Source organism: Lynx rufus, unplaced genomic scaffold (genome assembly GCF_022079265.1).
Source record: "Lynx rufus isolate CCGP_SWC_20201006 ecotype Redwood Valley unplaced genomic scaffold, mLynRuf1.p SCAF_5, whole genome shotgun sequence".
Classification (NCBI taxonomy): Eukaryota; Metazoa; Chordata; class Mammalia; order Carnivora; family Felidae; genus Lynx; species Lynx rufus.
In genome coordinates this window covers 50,012,104-50,036,608 of record NW_025814867.1, presented here as the reverse complement: position 1 = coordinate 50,036,608, position 24,505 = coordinate 50,012,104, and the positions used below count along the sequence as shown (strand labels likewise).

General features: G+C 38.9%; 1 pseudogene; it reads right to left on the bottom strand.

Annotated features, from left to right (window-relative positions):
- Nucleotides 1-550: 550 nt before the first annotated feature.
- LOC124527154 (vomeronasal type-2 receptor 1-like) overlaps nucleotides 551-24,505 on the bottom strand; it is a 34,269-nt pseudogene continuing 10,314 nt past the window's right edge.

Genomic DNA, 24,505 nt, shown 5'->3' with positions numbered 1-24,505 from the left:
GCCCCCTGGAGTTTAAAATACTCAGTGCATGGGGCTGGGACTAAAGAGACATTGGAGCCAACAAGCTAATAATAGTATTACTAGTAGTTCATGAAATAACTTGTATAACTAGCTGCTACAGTCTGAATGTTTGTTCCCCCCTCAAAATTCATAAGTTGAAATACCAACCCCCAAGGTGATGATATTAAGATGTGGGGCCTTTGGGACGTTAGCTCGTTAGGAATTAGTGACCACATAGAAGAGGCCCCAGAGAGATCCCTTCCACCATGTGGAAGCAAACCTTCACCAAACATTGACTCTGCCAGTGCCATAATCTCCAGACTTTCCAGGCTCCAGCACTATGAGAAAGAAATGGTTTTTGCTTATAAGCCACCCATTCGGTGGCATTTTGTTACAGCAGCCTGAACAGACAAAGACACTAACAGTTACTGAGTGTTTACTAGATGCCAGGCTTTGTGCTTAGAGAAGTAAAAGAACGTGCCTAGGATTAAACAGCAATAAATTGTAACAGTGGTCCCAAACCATGTTATTCTAAACTCTTTGCTTTTAGTCATTTTGCTCTATCACGCCCAACCAGTTCTGAGACTAGGGCACCAAAGTAAATCATTGTGCTTTGTCTTCCCTGATCAAGGCCCTCACTGAGGCTGCTGGCCACTCCATCAGTCTGATTAACACTGTGGGAAGATTTACTATGAAACTGCAGCTGATAGAGAAAAAAACAAAAACATAAAAACAACCTGAGAAGGAAGTAGTAATTTGCACTTCGCCTGAGAAACCCTTATGCTTGACCTATAAATCAACATACTCCAGCTCCAAAAAATGGGACACCGTGGAGAAAAGCTTCAAAGAGAAAGGCAGAAATGAAGTTTAGTGTCTTTAGGAGGAAGGAGAAAGGTATTTGCTGGTTAGGCTGTCACTCTGAATCCTTACAGAAAGGAGAAAAAGTGTTTACTCAGTGAGATTTTAACTTTAAAATGGGAAAAAGGAAACAGGAAACTTTTCATTCATGTTTTTCAATTACTGGTGAGCTCTGGCAGCCACTCTGAGAAAATCATGTTCCACCCAGGTGGCTTTATGAGCTTAAATGATCCCCTTATTAATCAGAATTTCAAAAGGCAGTAAAAGCCAGTTCAAAATAATGGGATTATCTTTGGAGTTGGTGCTAAGTGCTTAAATTGTAGCCTTCTGACACATCCCCCTTTTCTTTTGAATATTTACTTCGAGATGCAACTGCCAAATGTCTAAATTACGTCAGGAAATCTGATGTGACAATGTCCAGCTAGCCACAAATTGTTGAGAGCTCTGCTCTTGGTCCAAGATGGTCTCTTGATCTCTTGCCCAGATGACAGTAATCGCTTCTAAATTGGTCTCCCAGCTCTCAACCATAAAGCCCTACAGTCTTTTCCCCCACAAAGCAGCCTGTTCGTTCTCACTGCCGCACGGTATCCCACTGTGTGGGTTTATCTTGATTTATTTATTTCTTCTCCTGCTGATGGGCATTTGGGTGGTTGACTCATCACAACTACCCAATTCATCTTTTTGATAAGCATACAGACACAGTTTAGTTAGTGGATTCCTGGGAATGGATTTGCTGGGTCATGGGTATATATATGTTCATTTTCGGTAGATGCTGAAAATAGTTTTCTAACGTGCTAATCAACATTGTGGTTTTGTTTTGCTTTACCTTTCTCCGTATTCTATTCAGCCTTTTACAGATCTTGTTTTCCCCTTACATTTTCTTTCAATGTTTAGCAATAAATAAAATTTTTAAAAATTCTATTCTGAGGGGCGCCTGGGTGGCGCAGTCGGTTAAGCGTCCGACTTCAGCCAGGTCACGATCTCGCGGTCCGTGAGTTCGAGCCCTGCGTCGGGCTCTGGGCTGATGGCTCAGAGCCTGGAGCCTGTTTCCGATTCTGTGTCTCCCTCTCTCTCTGCCCCTCCCCCGTTCATGCTCTGTCTCTCTCTGTCCCAAAAATAAATAAAAACGTTGGAAAAAAAAAATTAAAAAAAAAATTCTATTCTGAAAAAGTAAAGATCTTCATAACTGAGGACATTCAAAAGAGTATGTCCCAAACTCCTAACGCATTTCCATGAGGCAAATTGTTCTGAGTGATGGTGCATTGCTGGCAAAATGGGCAGCCACATACCACATCATTTTGTAGCAAACACATGAAACAGTCCTGGAATGTTTATTGATACAATCAGTCATATGACAGTAATAGCTTATGAGTAATTTGAGATTATCTTTGCCATTGCTTCACCCCGTTAGCCAAAATAACTGACCATGATCATTATCCTAAAGCATCTAAAACCTCTGTTCTCATTCATGTCCGGGTCTATTTATGTTTCAAAATGACACGGGTTTAAGTAAGATTTACTTTGATTATATGGATTTGAACCCTTTCTCTCTTTGCCCCTGCTGTCTTCGTCCTGATCAGTTTGGATCTTCCTCCTACTCTTTCCTCTTCATTGGAGGCTTTGTCTTTGAGAGGTATTCTTATTTAATGGTTTCAAGAGTTCCTAAGTCCCAGATCCCAGACTAGCCACCATCAGACCTTCCCACAGTCTATTTACACTCATCCATGAATTAGAGCCTATGAAGTATACTTCCAGCTTGCCCTGGCAAACACTGGCATCATGAAGCAAAAGGAACTTGGGTCACTGGATGAGTCAGGGTACCAACAGGAAACGCTGGTACGCTCAGAAGAGAAGAGAGTTAAAGTACAAAACAAATGAACATAGGGTGGGAAAAAAAGAGAGAAGAAAACCAAGAAACAGACCCTTAACTATAGAGAACAAACTGATGGTTACCAGAGGGGAGGTGGGGGGGTGGGTGTTAAACAGGTGATGGGTACTAAGGAGGGCACTTGTTGTGATGAGCACCAAGTATTGTATAGAAGTGCTGAATCACTAAATTGTACACCTGAAACAAATATTACACTGTATGTTAACTAAGTGGAATTTAAATAAAAATTAGAAAAAAAAAAAAGGACTATAGACATGAGCAAAGTTAAGGGATCTAACAAAGGATAGTGAACCCCCTGGGACTAGCAACAATGAAAAGTTGTTTTTACACTCAGTTCTGAAAGGATAGGTCAGCAAATGTGGCACTTGGTGAGAGCTGTAGTCACAGGAGAGGAGGGGGAGGGGCCACAGGAAAGGAATGAGCCACGGCTGAAAGAGCAAAGACCCTGACCTCTCTCCTTGCTGTCCAGTGACCCTGACCTCTCTCCTTGCTGTCCAGTGTCCCATTGGTGCCTCTCATTGACAGAACCCACTGGAAGCCACAGGACAAGGGAATTTGTGTGATGGAGACTATAGGAGCACAGAGCAGAGTGGGGAAGGCAGCAAATGGGTGTGTGGTGGGGCAAACACAGATTATCTAGCAGCATCTTTGAATCACCCCCTGAAAGAGGGCTGTCCAAGACAGCAGTCTGACCAATAGGACATACATTCATCTCAAGTGTGTGTTAAGTATTAATCCGTTAAACCCCTGAGATTTAGGGATTGTTCGGTCCACAGTTAACCTACCCTAACTAATGTATCTGGTTTATTTGCATTTCACATTATGTCTTTTATATTTAAATTGTTTTCCCAAAACTATCAGGGGAAATGTGTAATAATCCTCTAAAAATGTAAATGAGTAAATTTCACAAAGATTTTTTTATATAAATTGTTAATAATTCTACCTTGAGATTATGAATAACTACTCTGCCTTTAGATGTTCCGAACAGCTGCTTCCCAATGACAGCTCAAAAGGGAAGAAATTGCAGGAGGGTTAAAACACAGCATTTCTTCAAAAAATAAGACTATATGAAGGAGAAAATACCATGGGAAAATAGTAAAATGAATACCATTGAAAAATTCTTTTTAAGACTGCTCACTCCCATTTCAACTCACCTCCTTCCTCTTAGCCCTGTTTTCCCTTCTCTTCCCAGTGAAGTGCTTGTTGCTCTCAAACTGGCCCCTACCCACCAGGTTTCCCTAACAGCCTCTTTCCACCTCCTCCATCCCTGCTACGCTCCAGGCCTCCTCAGTTTACGTGGAAACATCACCCCTGGGCCTTTCTAGGTTACTGGTTAACTATCTTAGTAACTTTATTCATCCATCCATTCATTTAAAAAAAATCATTGGGCACCACTTAAATGCAAGTTATATTCTGTGATGTTAAGACTTATAGTCCTTGTCTCCCTCTCTCTCTGCCCCTCCCCTGCTCATCCTCTGTCTCTCTCTGTCCCAAAAATAAATAAAAAACATTGAAAAAAAAATTTAAAAAAAAAGACTTCTAGTCTTTATAAGATTACTTATATACATATAAGGGGTCCCTTAATAAGTTATAATGCAGCAACAGAGAAAAGATATGGAAACAGATAACCCTAGTATGAGGCAGAAAATGGTCAATGACACAAAAGAGGCATAGATAAATTCCTACAGGACTTTAGAAAAAAGGAAAGGGAAGGTGGCACCTACCATGCCCCACCACTAGGCTAGGGAGAATGCACACATTAGTTTATCTTTCTTGCTTATGGCTAATTCCTTCTTGTCCTTAAGGAAGGTATTCAAGTGTCACCTCCTTGACCTCCATGCTCCCACAGTCACAGCTTGATCACATCATAGGATCATTGTCAGTTTATTATCTTTCATTTCAAATGACGGCAATTACCTGTACGTGGGGGACAAGCCTTGTCTTTGTGCATCTTCTATGCCTCCCTCTGAATCTGATGCACACCATCCCTTCAGGGATGGATGGATGGATGGATGGATGGATGGAGTACTATTAGCACATTAGAGGAAAAAGGAAATAGGTAATTCTAGGAATTTCAGGCATCCAGTTGGATTGTGTTGCAAGGATGTGGGTAGGAAGGTGGCAGGTGACAAACGTTGAAAATAGAAAATGGAAAACAGTTCGTAAGGTCTCAAATATTTGGCTAAGGCAGCTGGACTCATGCTGCAGAGAACTGAGGAAACACTGGGAGCTGATGAGCAGGGAAGAGATGAGATCAGATTTGTGTTTTAAGGAAATTAATCTGGCTGTTGGAGTATCTTTCCCTTTTTGATAATATATTCACCTTCTATCAAGAATTTTCTTTGCCTTAACCCAAACAAATCAATCTTACATTGTGGGTTTGAGCAGCTCTGATAAACATTTCTTTTTCCAAAAGAGCTCAAACCTGCATATGTCTAGGTCAGCCTCTAATAAAGTGTTGTTTTCTACTTTTTTTTTCTTTCAATTAGTCTTTATGCTACTCCCCAAGCCAGCAACTGCATTATTTTGATGCAACACCCCGAAATTAATTCTGAACTATTCCCCAAGACCCAGCATGTGGTTACCAGAAAATGCTCACCCCCAGCAGGGAGCGTCACGAATGACTTCTATGTGAGATTCTCTTATGAGACAACATTTGCTGATAGAGATTCTAGTAATTTTTTTTTTACTAGAAATCATTTTAAAATGACACGTTTGAATGAAATCTTGCCATTTGCAACGACGTGGGTGGAACTAGAGAGTATTATGCTAAGCAAAATAAGTCAGTCAGAGAAAGATAACATACAATTTCACTCATATGTTGAATTTAAGAAACAAGGGTGCCTGGGTGGCCCAGTCAGTTGAGTGTCAGGCGCTTGATTTCAGCTCAGGTCGTAATTTAATGGTTTGTGAGATTGAGCCCCCAGTCTGTGCTGACACCATCGAGTCTGCTTGGGATTCTCTCTGTCCCTTGCTCTCTGGCCCTCCTGCACTTATGCTCGCTCTCTCTCTCTCTCTCTCTCTCTGAGTGAATGAATAAACATTAATAAAAAGAAGCAAAACGAATGATCATAGGCGGGGGCGGGAGGTGAAGAGAGAGGAAAACCAAGAAACAGACTCTTAATTATAGAGAACAAACTGACTCTTACCAGAGAGGAAGTGGGTGGGGGGATGGGTGAAATAGGTGAAGGGGATTAAGGAGTGGACTCGTTGTGATGAGCGCTGGGTGTTGCATGCCTGTGTTGAATCACTAAACTTGTACACCTGAAACTAATATTACACCATATGTTAGCTAAATGTAATTTAAATTAAATGAAATAAACAACCCATTCGCCCAAGGAGAAAAATTATCTTTTAACGCAGTAAGGACCATTTTAATACTTGATAAGTAATTGAATAGATCAATACTAAAAATTAGACCATCATCTTTGACAACACATATTATTCAATTTATCTGCCATAAGCCAGTCTTTATGACAATGTATGTGTACCAAGTCAACAAGTGATAACTTCAGATCATTTTAGATGAAAGTTGTATCTTAAAATTATAAAATTTTACAAGTTAACATTAAAGTTAAGCATGCGGGGCGCCTGGGTGGCTCAGTCGGTTAAGCGTCCGACTTCAGCTCAGGTCACGATCTCGCGGTCCGTGAGTTCGAGCCCCGCGTCAGGCTCTGGGCTGATGGCTCGGAGCCTGGAGCCTGTTTCCGATTCTGTGTCTCCCTCTCTCTCTGCCCCTCCCCCATTCATGCTCTGTCTCTCTCTGTCCCAAAAATAAATAAACATTAAAAAAAAAATTAAAAAAATTAAAAAAAATAAAGTTAAGCATGCAAGTTCAGTTGATACTTTGTTTTAATAATATTTATTCTCTCTACTTTCCCAAACCTATTGCTGATCAGAAAAATAAATAATTGCAAGGAACACAAGTCCAATAAGACAGTATTACTCAGCCATCTGGTATGAAAGGAGATAGTGAAGTCTTCGATATTGCCCAGGTGGACTTCTGGAATTACCTTTTTAGATATATATTCAGCAGTCAACATTTCAGGAAAAATTACTTTGAGATTGAAATATTTTGAATATAAAAGTAAGGCAAATCACTAGACTTGAGTCATCTTTCAGCATTTTTTAAAATTCCAAAATGGATCACTGAGAAGACTCAAGCTGCATGCATTATTGAGCAAGAAATTGACTCGGATTCTCATTTTCGTATTATTTGATACCTTGACAAACAACCCTCTCTTTTCCAAAGTCCATTCCTGGATCAAGTATAGGGACAAAGAAAGCAATCTCCCATGCGTCACGCCGTGATATAGGCTCTTCTCTCAGAGTCCTAGGACCATGATGCAAAGCACTGTACAAGTTTTGGGAGATGGGTGGGTGAATAGATGCCGGCCCAGAAAGCACTGGGATACCATTAGCCCTCCAAGAAATGAGCTCACTTTGGGGCTTTGCTGAACCGTGGTGTAAACTTCCTATTTAAATTACAGGAAGCTTATCCTCTTCATCTGGTCTGGAATTATCTTTCTTTAAAAATTAATAAATTCCTGACAGACCTGTCCTGCTAAACTAGTCATCATGGTTTCACTTTCTGCTCCAAAGCCTGTATGAATCTCTCTGCCTAGTTTGGCTAATTGATATTCACAAGACTTCATAACTTCTCTTGAAAAGAGAGTTTCTGATCCTACTGGTTTCCTAGAGTCAAGTATGCACACAGCTATTTGGTTTATCAGCATTTCTACAAATTCTGTTTTTCCACACATTTAATTCATATGCACATAAATGTATGTAGATCACTTTTAAGTTTCATAACTGGAAGAAGATTCAAAATATTTTTATAACATTTTAGTTAACTCTGGATGACCAGAGAGTAAATATCTATCATTTAATTTATTCTAAAAAATCTTGCCTTCTATAGGAACTCAAATATTTTACTACTATTATCTAGGAAAATCTGGAGGAAGTAGGCCTTGCTTTCCCTCTGGAAGAAACTTGTCTATTCCCATTATGAATTCAAGAAGGACCTGAGCTTTGTTCACATCTCAGTTCCTCCAATATCATCTGTATGCTGCAGAGTCCTTCGAAACATAAATTCTCTTACCAAATGCCCTGCTCCAAGGGAGAGTTTATGAGCTATAATTCTTACCTCAGTTAGAGAAAAGCTATCAATAGATGCATTAACAAGATGTCTTTGTTGGTCCCCACAAGGTGACTTTGTTTAATGTAAATTTCTAGATCAGACACCCATGATATAAAAAAGAATATATTCATGAGCCAATTTTTTACCCATTATTTTAGATTACTTGTACCCTCTGCTATACACTCCTTATTCGCAAGTATTGAGATGTTTGAATGTAGTGGTTTACAGTTTCAGGAGTAACAGGTATTCTAATTCATGCTCAATGGTATCTTACAGTATGAGATTTCACATCTCATGCTAGGACCATACTACCAGAGCCCAAGTCCTCAATATTTCCCCAGAGCATCAGGCAGCTGCTGCAGGAGCAACCTGAGAGGGAACATTGAACCATGTCACCATTGCAGCTTTGAAAGACACACGTAACTCACAACCCTAGTCATCCAGAACACTTGACACTGTGTTCTACTTCTACTGCTCACAGAAGCTAAAGTCAGTTGGATGCTTTTATTTATAGTGGGGACTCTTCCACCAACAATTTCATCAGTATTCCTCACTGGCCTCAGCAGAATAATGAAACACTCGGGAGCAAATATACAACCCAACAAACCATAGCTGGATGCCAAGATTGCAAACGTTTCCACAGCTACTTTGAACTTGCCTTTGGTGCTCAAGTAAGCAGGGACAAAAAAGATCCAGACGATGAAAAAGACCAGCATCACAAAGGTGATGCATTTTCCTTCATAGTAATTATCTGGCAACTGGAAAGCAACCTAGGTTGTAAGAAAACATAGCAAGGCCAGATAGACATCAATCCCAAACATAGAGCATAAAAATTCTATAGAACCTTCAACACATTCCAAAATGATCTTTATGTTTCGAGATTCCATGTTCTTGCACACTCTTGGAGGCTCCAGTTCTAAGTAGGTTGTGCATATGCCAATCTCAACTAGAACAGAGATCAGCACAATGATTTTTCGATAAAGGGAGTGGATGGATAGGAGTCGGGCTCTGGATTTAGAAATTCTGTAGGCTAAACACAGTGAAATAGTCTTTCCAAGAATACAAGACAGGCAAAGAGAAAATCTCACTGCCAAAGTGACATGGCGGGTCATATAGGACCAGTTGTATGGCTTGCCAATGAAAAGCCTGGAAGACAGCCGTATGATGACAAGAGAAACCTGAATAAGAAAGCCCAGATCCCTGTCATTGGCATTCACAAGTGGAGTATGCCTGCATATCACATACACAATTGTGGCTGCCACGACCACAAGCACCCCAAAGATGGAGAGAATGACAAGCAGTAATCCCAGGGCCTCATTGTAAGCAAGGAATTCCACCTCTCTCAGTATGCACTCGCTCTTTTGTGCATTTGACCAATAGTCTTCACCACATTGTTCACACTCCCTTTGACCTAATGAACAAACAGAGGATTAACTGCAAGAAAATTAATTGTCCCCTTTAGCTGTGAATAGCTCGGAGCAGCCAAAGACCCAGGGCAGGACTCGCTGAAATCCCTTTATACAGAATATACAAAATCTAAAAAAAAAAAAAAAAAAAAAAAAAAAAACCAAGAAAGAAAGAAAGAAGAAAAAAAGCAGCAATACAATGGTCTTAGAGTCTGCAACCAATATTACAAATTGAGAATTATTTTTAGTTGTGGAAATTTGGACTGCCTTCTTGGTTTCAGCCTTTCCTATATGGGCCTTTTCCAGTAAGATGCCTCTTTCCTTCTCTTCCCATTATCCCGTTGAGAAGAGAGGTGTGTATCCTCATAAACCTAAGAACAACCCACAGATGGTTTGCCAGGGATGGGAAAATTAAAGCTACTCAGGTGAAACAATCAAGAGAATTATTGTGAGAAATTTGATTAAAATACAAGTGTTTTCAGTCTTCCATTCAACATTACTGCCACCTACTGAGGGGAATCTTGTCTTTGCTCCTTCAGCTTTCTCCTCCCCACCCTCCAGATGCAGATTCCAGAGAACAGGCAGAGAAGGACTGAGAATAAGAAGGGAAACAAGGGTCCCTGGGTGTCTCAGTTGGCTAAGCTCAGTTGGCTAAGACTTTGACTCAGGTCATGATCCCATGGTTTGTGGGTTTGAGTCCCATGTCGGGCTCTGTGCTGACAGCTCAGAGCCTGGAGCCTGCTTCAGATTCTGTGTCTCCCTCTCTCTCTGCCCCTCTCCCTCCCCCACCCTCTCTTTCTCTTACACACACACACACACACACACACACACACACACACACACACGTAAATAAGCATTAAAAAAAGTTTTTTTAAAAACAAGGGAAACAAAAACAACAGTGTTGACAAAGCTACATGGGAGTGTGTTACAACATAGGAAAAAGGTATTTGAGATGAATTTATGGTAAATTATCAAATGGATCACTTTAGTGTTCTTTGAAATGTACAGGTGATGACTGGAAATCGCTTTTAACCACTTCTCACTGTTGGATTGGACTTCTCTGGATAAAACTCTTCAGAGAATGAGTCACGTGGGGCTCAGGGAGTTGTTCAGGTTACATAGTGCTTATTTTCTATTTGGGGAAATTTTACATTTTTTAAAATTCTTCTTGAAATAAATTGTTATGGAGGGCCTTTGGGCAAAGGACAAGTACAGCTTTTGAGTTATCTTTAAAGATAGAGATAAGCAGAGATAAAAGTATACCTGCTCCAACATGCTTCATAAGGCTACGAACACCAAACCCAGGTAAATTCCTGGTCATGAAGAGCAGAAATTCATCAGGTTGTAGAGAAGAATTCATGGAGCAGTAAAGAATTCATCTGTAAAATTCATCCTACAAACCTTGAGCAATTATGGCCTTAAGTCCACTGTCTTTAGCGATGGAATTCTACATCTTACAGTTCCAAATTAGAGATAATTCAGTAGAATACAGAACTGTAATTCACCTGTTTTTCCAATTATTCACTATTTCTTACATAACTGATGTTTAATGTATTTTATAAATTGAAATAATTTTAAGTACTTTTTATGATTCCATTTATTCACATTTCACATTTCATTTTAAAAATTTTTCTTCTCTTAAATTCTTTCTCTTAAATTCCCAACTGTAGCAGCTTTAGAACTGAAACCCAGTATTATGGGTTTTTTTCAAACTACACAGAATATCCAACAGTTTGAAGGATTGTAATGATTTTTGTTATAAGTTGTTTACACCTATTTATAAAGATCACTCCTAAAGCCCTGTTTACCAAAGCATGCTTACTCTGATTGCATTTCAGTATCAATGAAAAATATGATCATCTCTACCTGGTTCCCATGACACGTGTCCATCAGCACATGCGATGAGGTCAAAACAGCACATTGGTTCCCCCTGATGAATCCCCTTCCGGGTCCCAGGACGACATAGATCAGTACACACCAAATGGAAAAGCTAGCAAAGACAAATACAATCAATGCATGTAACAAAGCCTTTTGTCTCCACTGGGGCACCAGGGGAGGACAGAAAGAGTTTACATCTGGATTTCTAGGGGGTTTGTGATATCTCAGGAAACCCAAGATAGCTAGGCATGGATGACACTCCCCCACTCACACTCTGTCTCTCTCTCAAAAATAAATAAAAACATTAAAAAAATAAAATAAAATCATCATGAACAATGAACTGATGCCTTTTTGCTCCATTTCTAAGTATCCCTTTCTGTCTTAACCCCTGCAACCTAGCTTCTAACCCACTCATCTCACTAAAATGTTTCTTGCCGTGTCTGCTAGCTTTTCCTCTAGCTAAATTCTCTGGTGTTTTTCTTCAATATTTGGCACTCTTGATCAATCCTTCCTTGAGATTCAGGCGCCCTTGGCTTCCATTGGGCCTTTTATTTACTTTGTCAGCTCTACCTCCTCCACCTTCCTCATCACTGTGGGCATTTTCTTAGGTTTGCTCCTTAATCCTCTGCTTTAATCTCTTCATATAAAGCAGCTCATTCACTCTTTTTTTCAACCAGCAGCTCTATATAAGGACGCCCAAATCTTGATCTCTGCCAACCTATCCCACCTGACCTCTAATTCCATATCCTAAACTTCCAACGTGTCCCTACTTTTAGTTTCTACCATCACCTCCAAGTCAACATGTCAAAACTATTCCCATTAAGCCTATTCCTCCTCCCAAATTCCCCATTTCTGTCACCAACACCACCATTCTCATCCATATCTTTATCTTGCATTACTTGCATGCATATATACACCCTCTCCTTCACTCAGGCCCGTCTGCTCCCCAACCTCCAGATTCAGCTTGCCATCATGAGTTAAATCATACCTGGTACTGTCCACTAATTATTTGGGGCAGAACACTTGCAAGTCCAGGGGCTTCTAACTGTAAGACATCCAGAATGTGACCATTATGTGTCACTTCCATCACATCTATCTTAGTTCAAGCACCCGCATTATTTTGGATTATTTTATTGGTCTTCTAATTGGTTTACCTTTTTCTACTCTTGTTCCCCACCCCAGCCCACCTTAGGGCTATTTGCAACATGGCAGACAGATGATCCTTTAAACCCTAAGTCAGACCATTACTCTCCTCTCTCAAGACTCTTCTGTGACTCCCCTTTTCACTCAGTGTTAAAGTCAAAGTCCTGAAATACCCAATAAGGTCCTATGTGATCTACTCTCTCGCCTCTCTTTCCTCCTCTCCCACTACTCTCCTTCTCCCTCTTTCCTTGTAGCCACACTGACCTCTTTGCTGTTTCTGCAAAATGCCAACCACACCCCTGCCTCAGAGCTTAGAAGTTGCCATTCCCTCTGTCCAAAATACTCCTCCCCTAGATAATGCATGGATTCACTTCAAGTTTTGTTCAAATGTCACCCCAGTGAGGCCTTCCCTGACTATATTATGTAAAATTAAACCCCCAACTCCATCATTCCCTATCTTAATCCTTATAAATTTTTCTCTACAGCACTATCACCCTTTAAGATAACATAATTTACCTAATTTACGTAATTGCCTATTTCCTCCCACCAAAATGTTCCATTAGTCAGAGATTTGTTCTGTTTTGTACACTGATGTATTCCCGGTTCGTGAGATAGTGTCTAGCATCTATAATATTGTGCTCAACAAATATTGGCTCAATTAATTAATTGATTTCACTGTAAGTGCTGTGAAGGCAGTATTTTGTGGTGTGTGTGTGTGTGTGTGTGTTTGCTTTTGTTTTTTACTTCTTTTCCTTTATTTAGTAGTCTGTGAAATAACAGGTTGGTTCCAAAGAATCTTCCAAAGCTGATCAATTTTGGAAGGAGGAGAGAGACTATCATTATGAACTTATGGATTTTAAAATGTGTTTTATTTTACTGCATTTGTTTTCCTTCTTGATGCTCAAGTTGTCCAATTTTTGACCAGGGAGAACTGCTTTGCTCCCGCATTCTTTTTTTCTTTTTTTTTTTTTTTAATTTTTTTTTCAACGTTTATTTATTTTTGGGACAGAGAGAGACAGAGCATGAACGGGGGAGGGGCAGAGAGAGAGGGAGACACAGAATCGGAAACAGGCTCCAGGCTCTGAGCCATCAGCCCAGAGCCTGATGCGGGGCTCGAACTCACGGACCGCGAGATCGTGACCTGGCTGAAGTCGGACGCTTAACCGACTGCGCCACCCAGGCGCCCCTCTTTTTTTCTTTTTTAAAGTATAGTTGACAATGTTATGTTAGTTTCACATGTACAACATAGTGATTCTATAAGTCTATACGTTACCCTGTGCTCACCACAAGTATAGCTACCATCTGTCACCATACATTACAGTACCATTGACTATATTCCCTATGCTCTACCTTTCATTCCCCACGACTTATTTATTCCATAACTGGAAACCTGTACCTCCCACTCCCCTTCACTCATTTTGTCCATTCCCCTCACCCCCTCTCTCTCTGGCAATCATCAATTTGTTTGCCTCTCTCTCTTATTTCACCTAGCTTAACACTTTCTAGTTCCATCTATGTTATCACAAATGGCAAGATCTCGTTTATGTCTGAGTAATATCCCATTATATACATATATACACCACTTCTTCATCTATGGATGGACACTTGTGTTGCTTCCATATCTTCGCTATTGTAAATAATTCTGCAATAAACAGAGGAGCATACATCTTTTTGAATTAGTGGTTTTTTTCTTCTTTTCTTTGGATAAATACCCAATAGCAGAATTATTGAGTCATTTGATATTTCTATTTAATTTTTTCAGGAAAATCAGTACCATTCTCCACAGTGGCTGCACCAATTTACATTCCCACCAAGAGTACACAACAGTACACAAGTGTTTCCTTTTCTCCACATACTTGCAAACACTTATTATTTTTTATCTTTTTGATTCTAACCATTCTGACAGATATGAGGCAATATCTCACTACAGTTTTCATTTGCATTTCCCTGATGATTAGTAATTTTGAGAATCTTTTCATGTGTCTGTTTGCCACCTGTATATCTTTTTTTTTTTTTTTTGAAAAATGTCTATTTAAGTCCCTTGCCCATTTTTTTAGCTGGATTACTTGTTTTTTGGTGCTAAAGTTGTATAAATTATTTATATATTTTGGATCCTAGCCCCTTATCAGATATGTCATTTGCAGTATCTTCTCCCATTCAGTATGTTGCCTTTTCATTTTGTTGATGGGTTCCTTTGTTGTGCAAAAGCTTTTTTTTTTTTTTTTTGCTTGTTTCCCTTGTCTGAGGAGACATATCCAGTAAAGTGTTGCTAAGGCTGATGTCAAAGAAATTACTGCCAAAGTTTTCTTCTAGGAGTTTTATGGTTTCAGGCCTCACATTTAGGTCTTTAATCCATTTTGAGTTTATTTTTGTAGATAGTGTAAGAAAGTGGTCCAGTTTCATTCTTTTGCATGTCCAGTTTTCATAGTACCATTTATTGAAAAGACTATATTTTCTCCATTGTATATTCTTGCCTCCTTTGTCATAGATTGACCATATAATCATGGATTTATTTCTGGGCTTTCTATTCTGTTCTATTGATTCTGTGTGTCTATTTTTGTGCTAATACCACATTCTTTTGATTCCTACAGCTTTGTAGTGTATCTTGAAATCTGGAATTGTGATACCTCCAACTTTGTTCTTCTTTCTCACAATTGCTTTGACTATTCAGGATATTTTGTGGTTCCATACAAATTTTAGTATTATTTGTTTTAGTTCTAAGAAAAACGCGGCTGGTATTTAATAGGGATTGCATTGTATCTGTAGATTGCTTTGGCTATTATGGACATTTTAATAATATTATTTCTTCCCAATCCATGAACATGGAATATCTTTCCATTTGTTAAGCTGTCTTCAATTTTTTTATGAGCGTTTTATAGTTTTCAGAGTATAGGTCTTTCATGTCCTGGATCAAGTTTATTCCTTGGTGTTTAATTCTTTTTGGTTCAATTATAAATGGGACTATTTTCTACATTCCTCTTTCTGCTACTTTGTTACTAGTGTATAAAAACACAACCAATTTCTGTGTATTAATTTTGTATCCTGTAATTTCAGCAAATTCATTGATTACTTCTAATAGTTTTTTTTGGTGGAGTCTTCAGAGTTTTCTGTGATTAGTATCAAATAATCTGCAAATCATGACAGTTGAACTTCTTTCTTACCAATTTGGATTCTTTTATTTCTTTTTCTTTTCTGATTGTTGTGGCTAGAATTTTCACTATGTTGAATAAAAGTAGTAAGCATGGACATCCTTGTCTTGCTCCTGATCGTAGAGGAAAAGCTCTCAGTTTTCCACCATTGAGTATGTTAGCTGAGGTTTTTTCATATATGGTCTTTATTATATTAAGGTATGCTCCCTCTAAACCAACTTTGTTGAGAGTTTTTATCATGATGAATGTTGTACTTTCACAAATGCTGTTTCTGCATCTCTTGAGATGATCATGATTTTTATCCTTCATTTTGTTTATATGGTGTTTCATGTTGACTAATTTGTGAATATTGACTATCCTTGCATCCCCAGAATAAATCCCACTTGATTGTGGTGAATGATCCTTTTAATGCATTGTTGACTATGGTTTGCTAATATTTTGTTGAAGATTTTTACAAGAGTTCTCCTCACCTATCTTCCTTTTTTTAAATACTTTTTTTCTGGGGTGACAGGGTTGCTCAGTTGGTTAAGCATCCAACTTCAGCTCAGGTCATGATCTCACGGTTCATGGGTTCAAGCCTAGCATCAGACTCTGTGCTGACAGCTTGGAGCCTGGAGTGTGCTTCAGATTCTGATTCTGGGTCTCTCTCTCTCTCTCTCTCTCTCTCTCTCTCTCTCTCTCTCCCCCACTCACACTCTATCTCTGTCTGTCTAAAATACATAAACATTTTTAAAAAAAATTTTTAATACTTTTTTTCTTTTCGCTATTCTGCTGGGGTGCTTTCCTTTACCTTATTTTCTAGATGTCTGATCCATTCTTCGGCATCTTCTAATCCACTCTTGATTCCCTTTAGTGTATTTTTCATTTCAGTTATTATATTCTTCAACTCTGGTTCTGTTTTTTACATTTTCTATCTCTTTGTTGAAGCTCTCACTGAGTTCTTCTACTTTTCTCTCAGTCCCATGAACACCTTTATGGCCATTACTTTAAACTCTTCATCAGGCATATTGCTTAATTTCATTTAATTCTTCTTCTGAGGTTTTCTCTTGATCTTTCATTTGGGGCATATTCTTGTCTCCCCATTTTGCTTGACTTTCTGTGTTTGTTTCTATAAATTAGGCAAAACAGCTACTTCTCTTACACTTGAAGGAACAGTCTTATGCATGGTTGGCCCCTGTGTGGACTGTGCCTTGCGACTTTGCCTGGCTGGCTAGAGCTGTGTCTGGTGTGGCCAGAGTATTCTGCAATGGAGCTACCCTGGTAACATGGCCAGAGCTGAAGTGGGTTCTGGGGCTGGGGTGGTCCCGGGACTCTCCACAGAGAGGGTGCCTTGGCAGGACAGCTGAAGCTGAAGTGAGTATAATCCAGGGTGTCCCAGGGTGCTGAGCACAGGGGTTGCCCTGGTGGAGCAGCTGGAACCAAGGTGGAGTGTGGGCTGGGAGGTCCCAGGGTGCCCTGGTTGGGTGGCTACAATTGAGGCAGGCATGGGCCAGGCATTCCCAAGCCACTCTGCACAAGGGGCACTTTGGCAGGATAGCTGGAGCTAAAGAAGGCATAGCCAGGAGGTCTCAAACAGCTCTGTATCAGGGGTGCCCTAGCAAGCCATCTGGAGCTGAAGTGACTTGGGCCTGGAGTGTTCCAGGGTGCCGTGTTCCTGTGTCATCTTGGTCTGATAGCTGGAGCCATAGTGAGCACTGACTAGGGATGTCCTGGTGTGCACTGCCCTGTGACGTCCTTGGTGGGATGGGTGGAGCTGGTGTGAGCTAGGAACCCAGGAAACACTGGAGCAGCAGGCCAGTAGGGTACACAGATCCTGTTCCTGTTCACACTGTCAAGGTGGAGGGGGAACATAAACCCCGGCACTCACTAGCCCCTCTGACCCAGAAAGAGTTCCAGCAGTTCCCCACCTTTAGGCGAAGTTCTAGGGCCAGTCCCTTCATATTCTAGTTGCTCTTTCAAATCTCAGTTTTTTTTTTCCTGTGCCCTTGAGCAGACAAACCTGCTCAAGGTCATCTCAGGGTACTATCCCTCCTCACTGCAGTTCCCAGTATTGGGAGTGGGGGTTCCTTTTGTTACCAAGTCTCCATCTCCCCTGTCATTCTCAGTGTGGTCACTATCTTTTTGTTGTGCAGAAGCTGTTCGACCAGCCCTCAGTTCTTCAGGAGGAACTGCTCTATAAACAGGTGTACATTTGGTGTGTCCATGGAGGAGGTGAGTTCAGGGTCCTCCTATGATGCCATCTTGGACTGGAATTCAGGGCAGTGGTTTTTTGCAGTGCTTAACAAGAGGTGAACTCATAGTAGATGTTAAGTAAATGTGTATCGAATTCATTTGTACCAATTTCATTATTCAAATATAACCCCAATTTTAATAAAGAAGAAAAATAAAATTATTATGTTCTAATGAAACATTAAAATAAAAACCAACTACTACATTTTACTGTTCTTCCATCAAATTTTAGTAGAATGAGTGTTCTATGAACCTATACAAGCAGTAACATCTCTTTTTTCATGCACAATAATTATATTAAGTACCTGTTATATGCCTAGCAGTAGGACTGCAAAGTGAAAAGTCTCAGGCCTCATTGAGGGAGAGACCTCTAGACTACAAGAGATAGTTTATACTCTAGGCCTAGGGACGTAGAAGTGTTATACGTCTAGTACAGTACTCCTAGTCACAGGTGGCTGTTGAACACTTGAAATGTGGCCAATGTGACTAAGGAACTGAATTTTTAAATTTATTTAGTTTTAATTAATTTACATTTTATAAGCTACATGTGAATAGGGGCTACTGATTTGGACAGAACAGCTCTAGGTCAAAGAAATAAAATGCAGAAGAGAGCTGTGGCTCCTCCAGTGGTACATACTGATAAGGTTTTATTTTTATATCCTGTCATAATGTTTGAGTGCTGCCTAAGGATGGGCCAAGAAAGGGAGGAACTTGTGTGTAAGTGTGTGTGCTTTTGTGAGTCTGTATGAGTTTGTAAATGTTTACTGCCATCCATGAAAAGCAGAGAGCAAAAAAAGAAAACAAAAGAGATGAAAAGAGATTTAAAAAAAAAACACAAGATCTTCTAGATGTCTGGCATAGGACAGGATCTCAAAAATCTTAATTTCCTTGTCACTTTATTCTTAGATCTTTCCCCAGCAGGATTTGGAAGACCGTTTGGGTATCTCAGATCGCACGTCTAAAGGGCCACACAAGAAGAGGGAAAATACATGAACAAGAAACAAGATGAAAACAGACCCCACACTCCTGAAATAAGTCTGCACCATTAAAGAAAAACCACTGGCTGCATGGACTCCCACATTCCACTCTCTCACTCCTGCTAGGTCCTTCATCCTGAGATCCCCTTGGAAGATTAAATTGCCAGTGCTTTTCCTCCACCTGACCATTTTACTGTGACACAGCAGGTCACCATGTAGTAAACACTGAACTAGAATATCGAAGGCCATAGAGTCCTACTCTCCTAGAACTAATATTTCATGAAGGATAAAAAGTTCAGCTATCTGGTAAGTAATGGGGTTTCTTCATAACTTCTGGTAAGTGATGAGGTTTCCCCTAACTTTCTCTGTTACTTCTCCAGGTACTGTCTTTACCTCATGTACCCAGGGGGGCCCAGTCTCTAGCTCACCAACCACTTCTCAGTCCTGCATATCAAAGCCCTCCTGTTGCTATAGGAGGAAGAGAAATAAAAATTATAATAAGTAAAATAATGAGACAAATAACAATAATTCACAATCAATAAATAATAACAATAGGAAATAAAAGGAAAATAACAGATTTTATTGTGTAGTAAACAATACTTCCAAACATAACGCATTTAATCCTCCAACCTTATTTCTATTACCTCTCAAAACAATTTTGAAGGCAGTATTTTGGAAACTCATCTTTCTCTCCTATAATCTTCTCAGTAAAAGGTTTATTGAATGATACATCAAAGCTTGTTGACATACATGTGCACACATATGCATACTATACGGGTAGCTAGCGTTCCCTACCCCAAATCATATTATGAATTTGTAAATCCTCCCTCCCACACTTTGGCCCTGAGAATAAATGAGAAAAAAAGGAGGAAGAAATTAAGTCCCTTTAGAACTACCACCAGAAAGAGAAAGAAGGACTTCTGGGTGGCCTGAGGATAATGGTAGCTGCTAAACTGTGACTTTCCACACATCCTATCAAAAACACCACACAAACTTTAAAAACAAAACAAACAAAATAAAATAAAACCGTACATGACAGCTACTGTAGCATCATGAAGGACCTGAGAATACTACGAACTTCAAAGTACTTGTGTGTAGAGAAATGTCACTAAATTCCAGCAATGCCATCTCTAGAGTTCCTCCCTCATCTCTGGGTATGTGGAAAATGACACTTAAGAAACTATGCAGGAAAGAGTAAGGGGGAACAGAGAATCTAAGTTTGATGGAGAGCAGACAAGACACTCCTAGAAAGAAAATGTCCCAGTCTGCATTGAAACAGGTCCAAAACCATGTAGAGACAGCACCGGCTAGAGAAAGGTCTTGAAAGTGGGACTTAAGGTGCCAGTCTCAGGACGGCACCACTTGTATGGGACTAGAAGGTGTATGAAGACGGAGAAGTGACTTTTTGAGATATTATAGGAAAGGAAAGAAGAAGGGAAAATTAAGAGTCCTACAGAAACAAGAGTGAATCATAAAACCAAGAGACACATCAAGCTTTCTCTTACCACAAAAAGTCATTATCTCAAATGTACTATTCTTTACTCTACTAACAGAAGGAAGTCTTGAAATTGAAATTTATAAAACACCAAAAACCCTTATCCTTGTCTATGAACAAAAATGGAAGAGTGCCTTGATGTAAGTTTACTATAAGAAGAAAACAGGCAATGAAAATCAAAACATTCTAATAGAAAAAAAAATATTCCAGCAGATTAAAATTCCCATCAACACATATAAACACATAACCATTAACCAGAAAAATAATGTAACAGCATTTTATTTTATTTCTTAGTTTTTTAAAGAAGTCTTCATGCCCAGTGTGGAGCCCAACGTGGGGCTTGAACTAATGACCCTGAGATCAAGACTTGAGTCGAGCCAAGATCAAGAGTCAGATGCTTAACCAACTGAGCCATCCAGGTGTCCCGTGTAACATAGTATTTTAAATAAACATTCTAGCACTACAATTAAATACTCTCAAAAAAGCACTTGGAGATGTGCAAAAATATGTTGATTCAGATATTTAAAAATTAAAAACCTAAATAAATATAAAACTGGAAAGAATGAAAACAATTTCATTTTTTAGTTCAGGAAAGAAACTAAAGACAAAACAATATCAGTTCAGAAATTAAGATAAAAGTTACAAGGTACTCAAAAACAAACATACCTGAGTGTAAATTTAATAAGGGACATCGAAAAGGCAGGAAAATAACCAAAAGAATAAGGAGGAAATAAAGAAAAAAAGCAAAAATGAGAGAAAATAGATAAAACAGAAGACAGACCAAGGAAGTCAAACTCTTTGACTGGAGTGCTTGAAGAAGAAAAACCAAATGATAGAACTAATATTTAAAACTATAGTCCAAGAGAATGTTCCAAAAACAAAAGACTGGAATCTGTACATAGAAAAGATATGTACTATATTTGAAAAATTGACTTGGAATAGCCAACTCTAGATGTCTGATATTCCACAGTGCCTGAAACAATATAGGCATATAATTCTCTGTGTATATAAACAAAATAAGATGTCCGAGTAACTAACCTTTGATGATGCATTGTTCCAAAATATGGTTGCATTGTTCTTTTTCATCACCAGCTCAAACTTAGAGTTTGTGAATATATATTCTCCAACCTTCACAAAAGCAACCTCTCCATTATCACCTAATCGCCAGTTTAGAATGTCATAGTCACATCTCCATTTTCATCAATTTCTATTCTCTCTCCATTATGGGTGGTAAACTTAAGTCCCTTCAAATAGTACATTAACTAGAAAAAGAGGAGGAAAAAAAGCAATTTGTAAATATTTGGTTGCCTAGAAAACAGGGTTTATAAAGAAAAGAATCTCAGAACTCATATCTAATTCATGTGATTGGACTTTTTCCTTTTCCCTGATACCTCTGCTATCCAATACAACAACTTCTGGCCAAATGAGACAATTGAAAAGTTGAAAGTGGCTGGCCAAATTGAGATGAGCTTTAAGTATAAAATACACACTGGTTTGCAAAGACTTAGTTTAAAAATATGTAAACCATCATTAATAATTTTATATTACTTTTATTTATTACTTTATATGTATAATATTTATAATAATAAATATTATTTATTACTTTATATATATAATATTACTATTATATTATCATGATTATGACTTCATGTTAAAATACTATTCCAGATCAAATAAAACTTACTAAATTTAATTCTATCTGTTTCTTTTTATTTTTTAATTTAGTTACTAGAAAATTTTAAATTACCTGTGTGGCTCATACAGACTCATACAGATTAGGCATAGGGGTGCCTAATAATATCTCCATATCTAGGGAATCTTCCTTCCCTCCCAGATTTCTTCCACTTATGGATACCAGTCTACCTCCCCAACCATTCCCTTCCCTACATGTCGGGTGGTAGAGACATGAAGATCAACCAGATCCACTCCCTACCTTGAAAACCTCACAATCCAGTAGAGAGGTTAAACAAATAAACAGGTACAAATAGTAACATTCAATGTGCCTCTATGTTGCTGTTGTGGAAAGTGTTGAAGAGGCATGGGAGAGGGGGTGGCTAACTAATTGTCTTAGGAAAATTTAGGAGGTTTCCCCAGGAAGTGGCTATCTGAGCTGGGTTTTAAAAAATTAGTAAGAATTCACCTGACAAACATTGGTGACAAGGAGATTCTAAGCCAAGAGAATAACATGTGGACAAAGTTCCCTCCACAAACCAGAGAGGCCAAACAACTTGGTGGAAACAGCCTGAATTATGATGTCTGATGAGCTGACATCATATTTTGGTTCTTTCAAATGTCATGACCTTGGGCAAGTCATATATCTTGTAAGCACTAGCTTCCTGGTCTGTTAAAAGAAGGAAATTATTCCTGCCCTATCTCTGTCATAGAAATTAATATAACTTTCAGCCTTTAGTAAGTCAATACCAAGTTAAGTATTATAATAATCACCATCCACTCTGGAGTAGGGCCACTCCAGGTCCCCTGCCCTTTTATCTCTCCTTCCTTTTACCACATGCTGTTCTCAAACAACATAAAATTCACATCAGAGTTCACAACATGGTGACTTTCACTGGCAAGTCCATTGGGAAGAGGCATTTTTTTTCCCTTTCCAATGTTCAGAAGAGTCAAGAAAGAAAATGTTCAAAGAATACCAGTCCCTGACCATTCTCTAGAACAATGTTGCCATAATTCCATCTGTTTGTCACCATTGGATGGTAGGATACAGTTCCCTATCACCCAGCTATACAAAAGAATTTAGAGATATGTCTAAATAAACCACAAGAGTAAAAGGGTTTTACCAAATATACATATTCTGATCAAGTCTGCTAACGGGATAAGCTGAGAAGAATGAGTATGGAGTACATTGTCATTTTAGTTTTAAATAAATTTAAAATTTTTACTTCAATACATTTATGAAGCATTCTCAATAAGCCTCTTAACCATCTCTAGGGTAAGGTCCTGCTTTTCAGGTTTAACTTACTGACATCATATGGGGTATGTGTCAAGAAGCATGAATCCCGTCATGGACTATCCCACCAACATTCACCCTGACACTATGTGGACCTTTGATCTTCACTAAAGTCTCTTCTCTGCAATTCTAATACATGTTTGTTGTTCTTTGAGCAAATTTAAATTGTAATATTCAAATAATGAACTAGAGGTTGTTATTTACCATATAGTATCCTTTCTATTACAAAACAAGTACCCAAAGGATTTCTTTTAAAATAAAGGAACTGCCCTAAGACTTTAAAATATAACTTAATTTCTTATTCTGAATTTACCACAATTTCCCCAGTACCAAGGAATACACCTTGCACTCAGATCTTGCTTTACAAATTCCATTCTCCAATAACTGGAAATAGGAGTCTTAACAGAAATGGCTGACTTGACTACTGACCTGACACAGAGAAAGTACAAGATGAGCCCAGAACATCTTGGGGTTCCAGAAAACAAGGAAGTACTTAGAGATGATAAAGATGTGTCAAAGAAAAAAGAAGTAGCTCAAAATGGCTCCCAACAGCCAAATCTGGGAAATTTTGAGCAGCAGAATAAATAATGATAGTTGTGGATTATTCTACTCATAGGATGGAAATAAATATTCTTGCATCCATATTGATATAATTAAATCAGAGAGGGAAGAGTAGAATTCTGGTTAATAAGTGTAGAAGAAATGAAGGAAACAGAAAATGACCATTTTTTAAACAAGACAGTAATGGTTGTTTCAAGCAAAACCCATCATCAATGGATGTTAAAATTTGTGGGCAAAGGCATGATGAGAAACATTATTTTCAGATCCTCAGAATACTGTCCCCACAAGATAATTACAAAGGGAAACACACTTTACAGTAGAAAAGGTGACATCACTATTACTTAGTGATGAAAATTAATGTCAACAATAATAATAAGACATAATGACATCATGTACCTCCTGATATGAGACATAAAAAGGATACATCAAGGTGCCTGGGTGGTTCAGTCAGTCAAACGTCTGACTCCTGGTTTCTGGTCTGGTCAAGATCTCATGGTTGGAGAGATTGAGCCCGGCATCCAGTTCTGCACTGACAGCATGGAGCCTGCTTAGGATTCTCTCTCCCTCTCTCCACCCCTCCCTACTCACACTCCCTCCCTCCCTCTCTCTCTCAAAATAAATAAACTTTAAAAAAGAAATTTTTAAAAGGATAAATCATATCAAAAAACATATGATATTTTTGCCAAAATGCATACCCTCAATGTATCCATGTGAAAAAAAATAGAAAAACCAAAATTGAAAAACATTCTTTTTTTTAGTTTATTTATTTATTTTGAGAGAGAAGAGAGTATGACCAGGGGAGGGGCAGACAGAGAG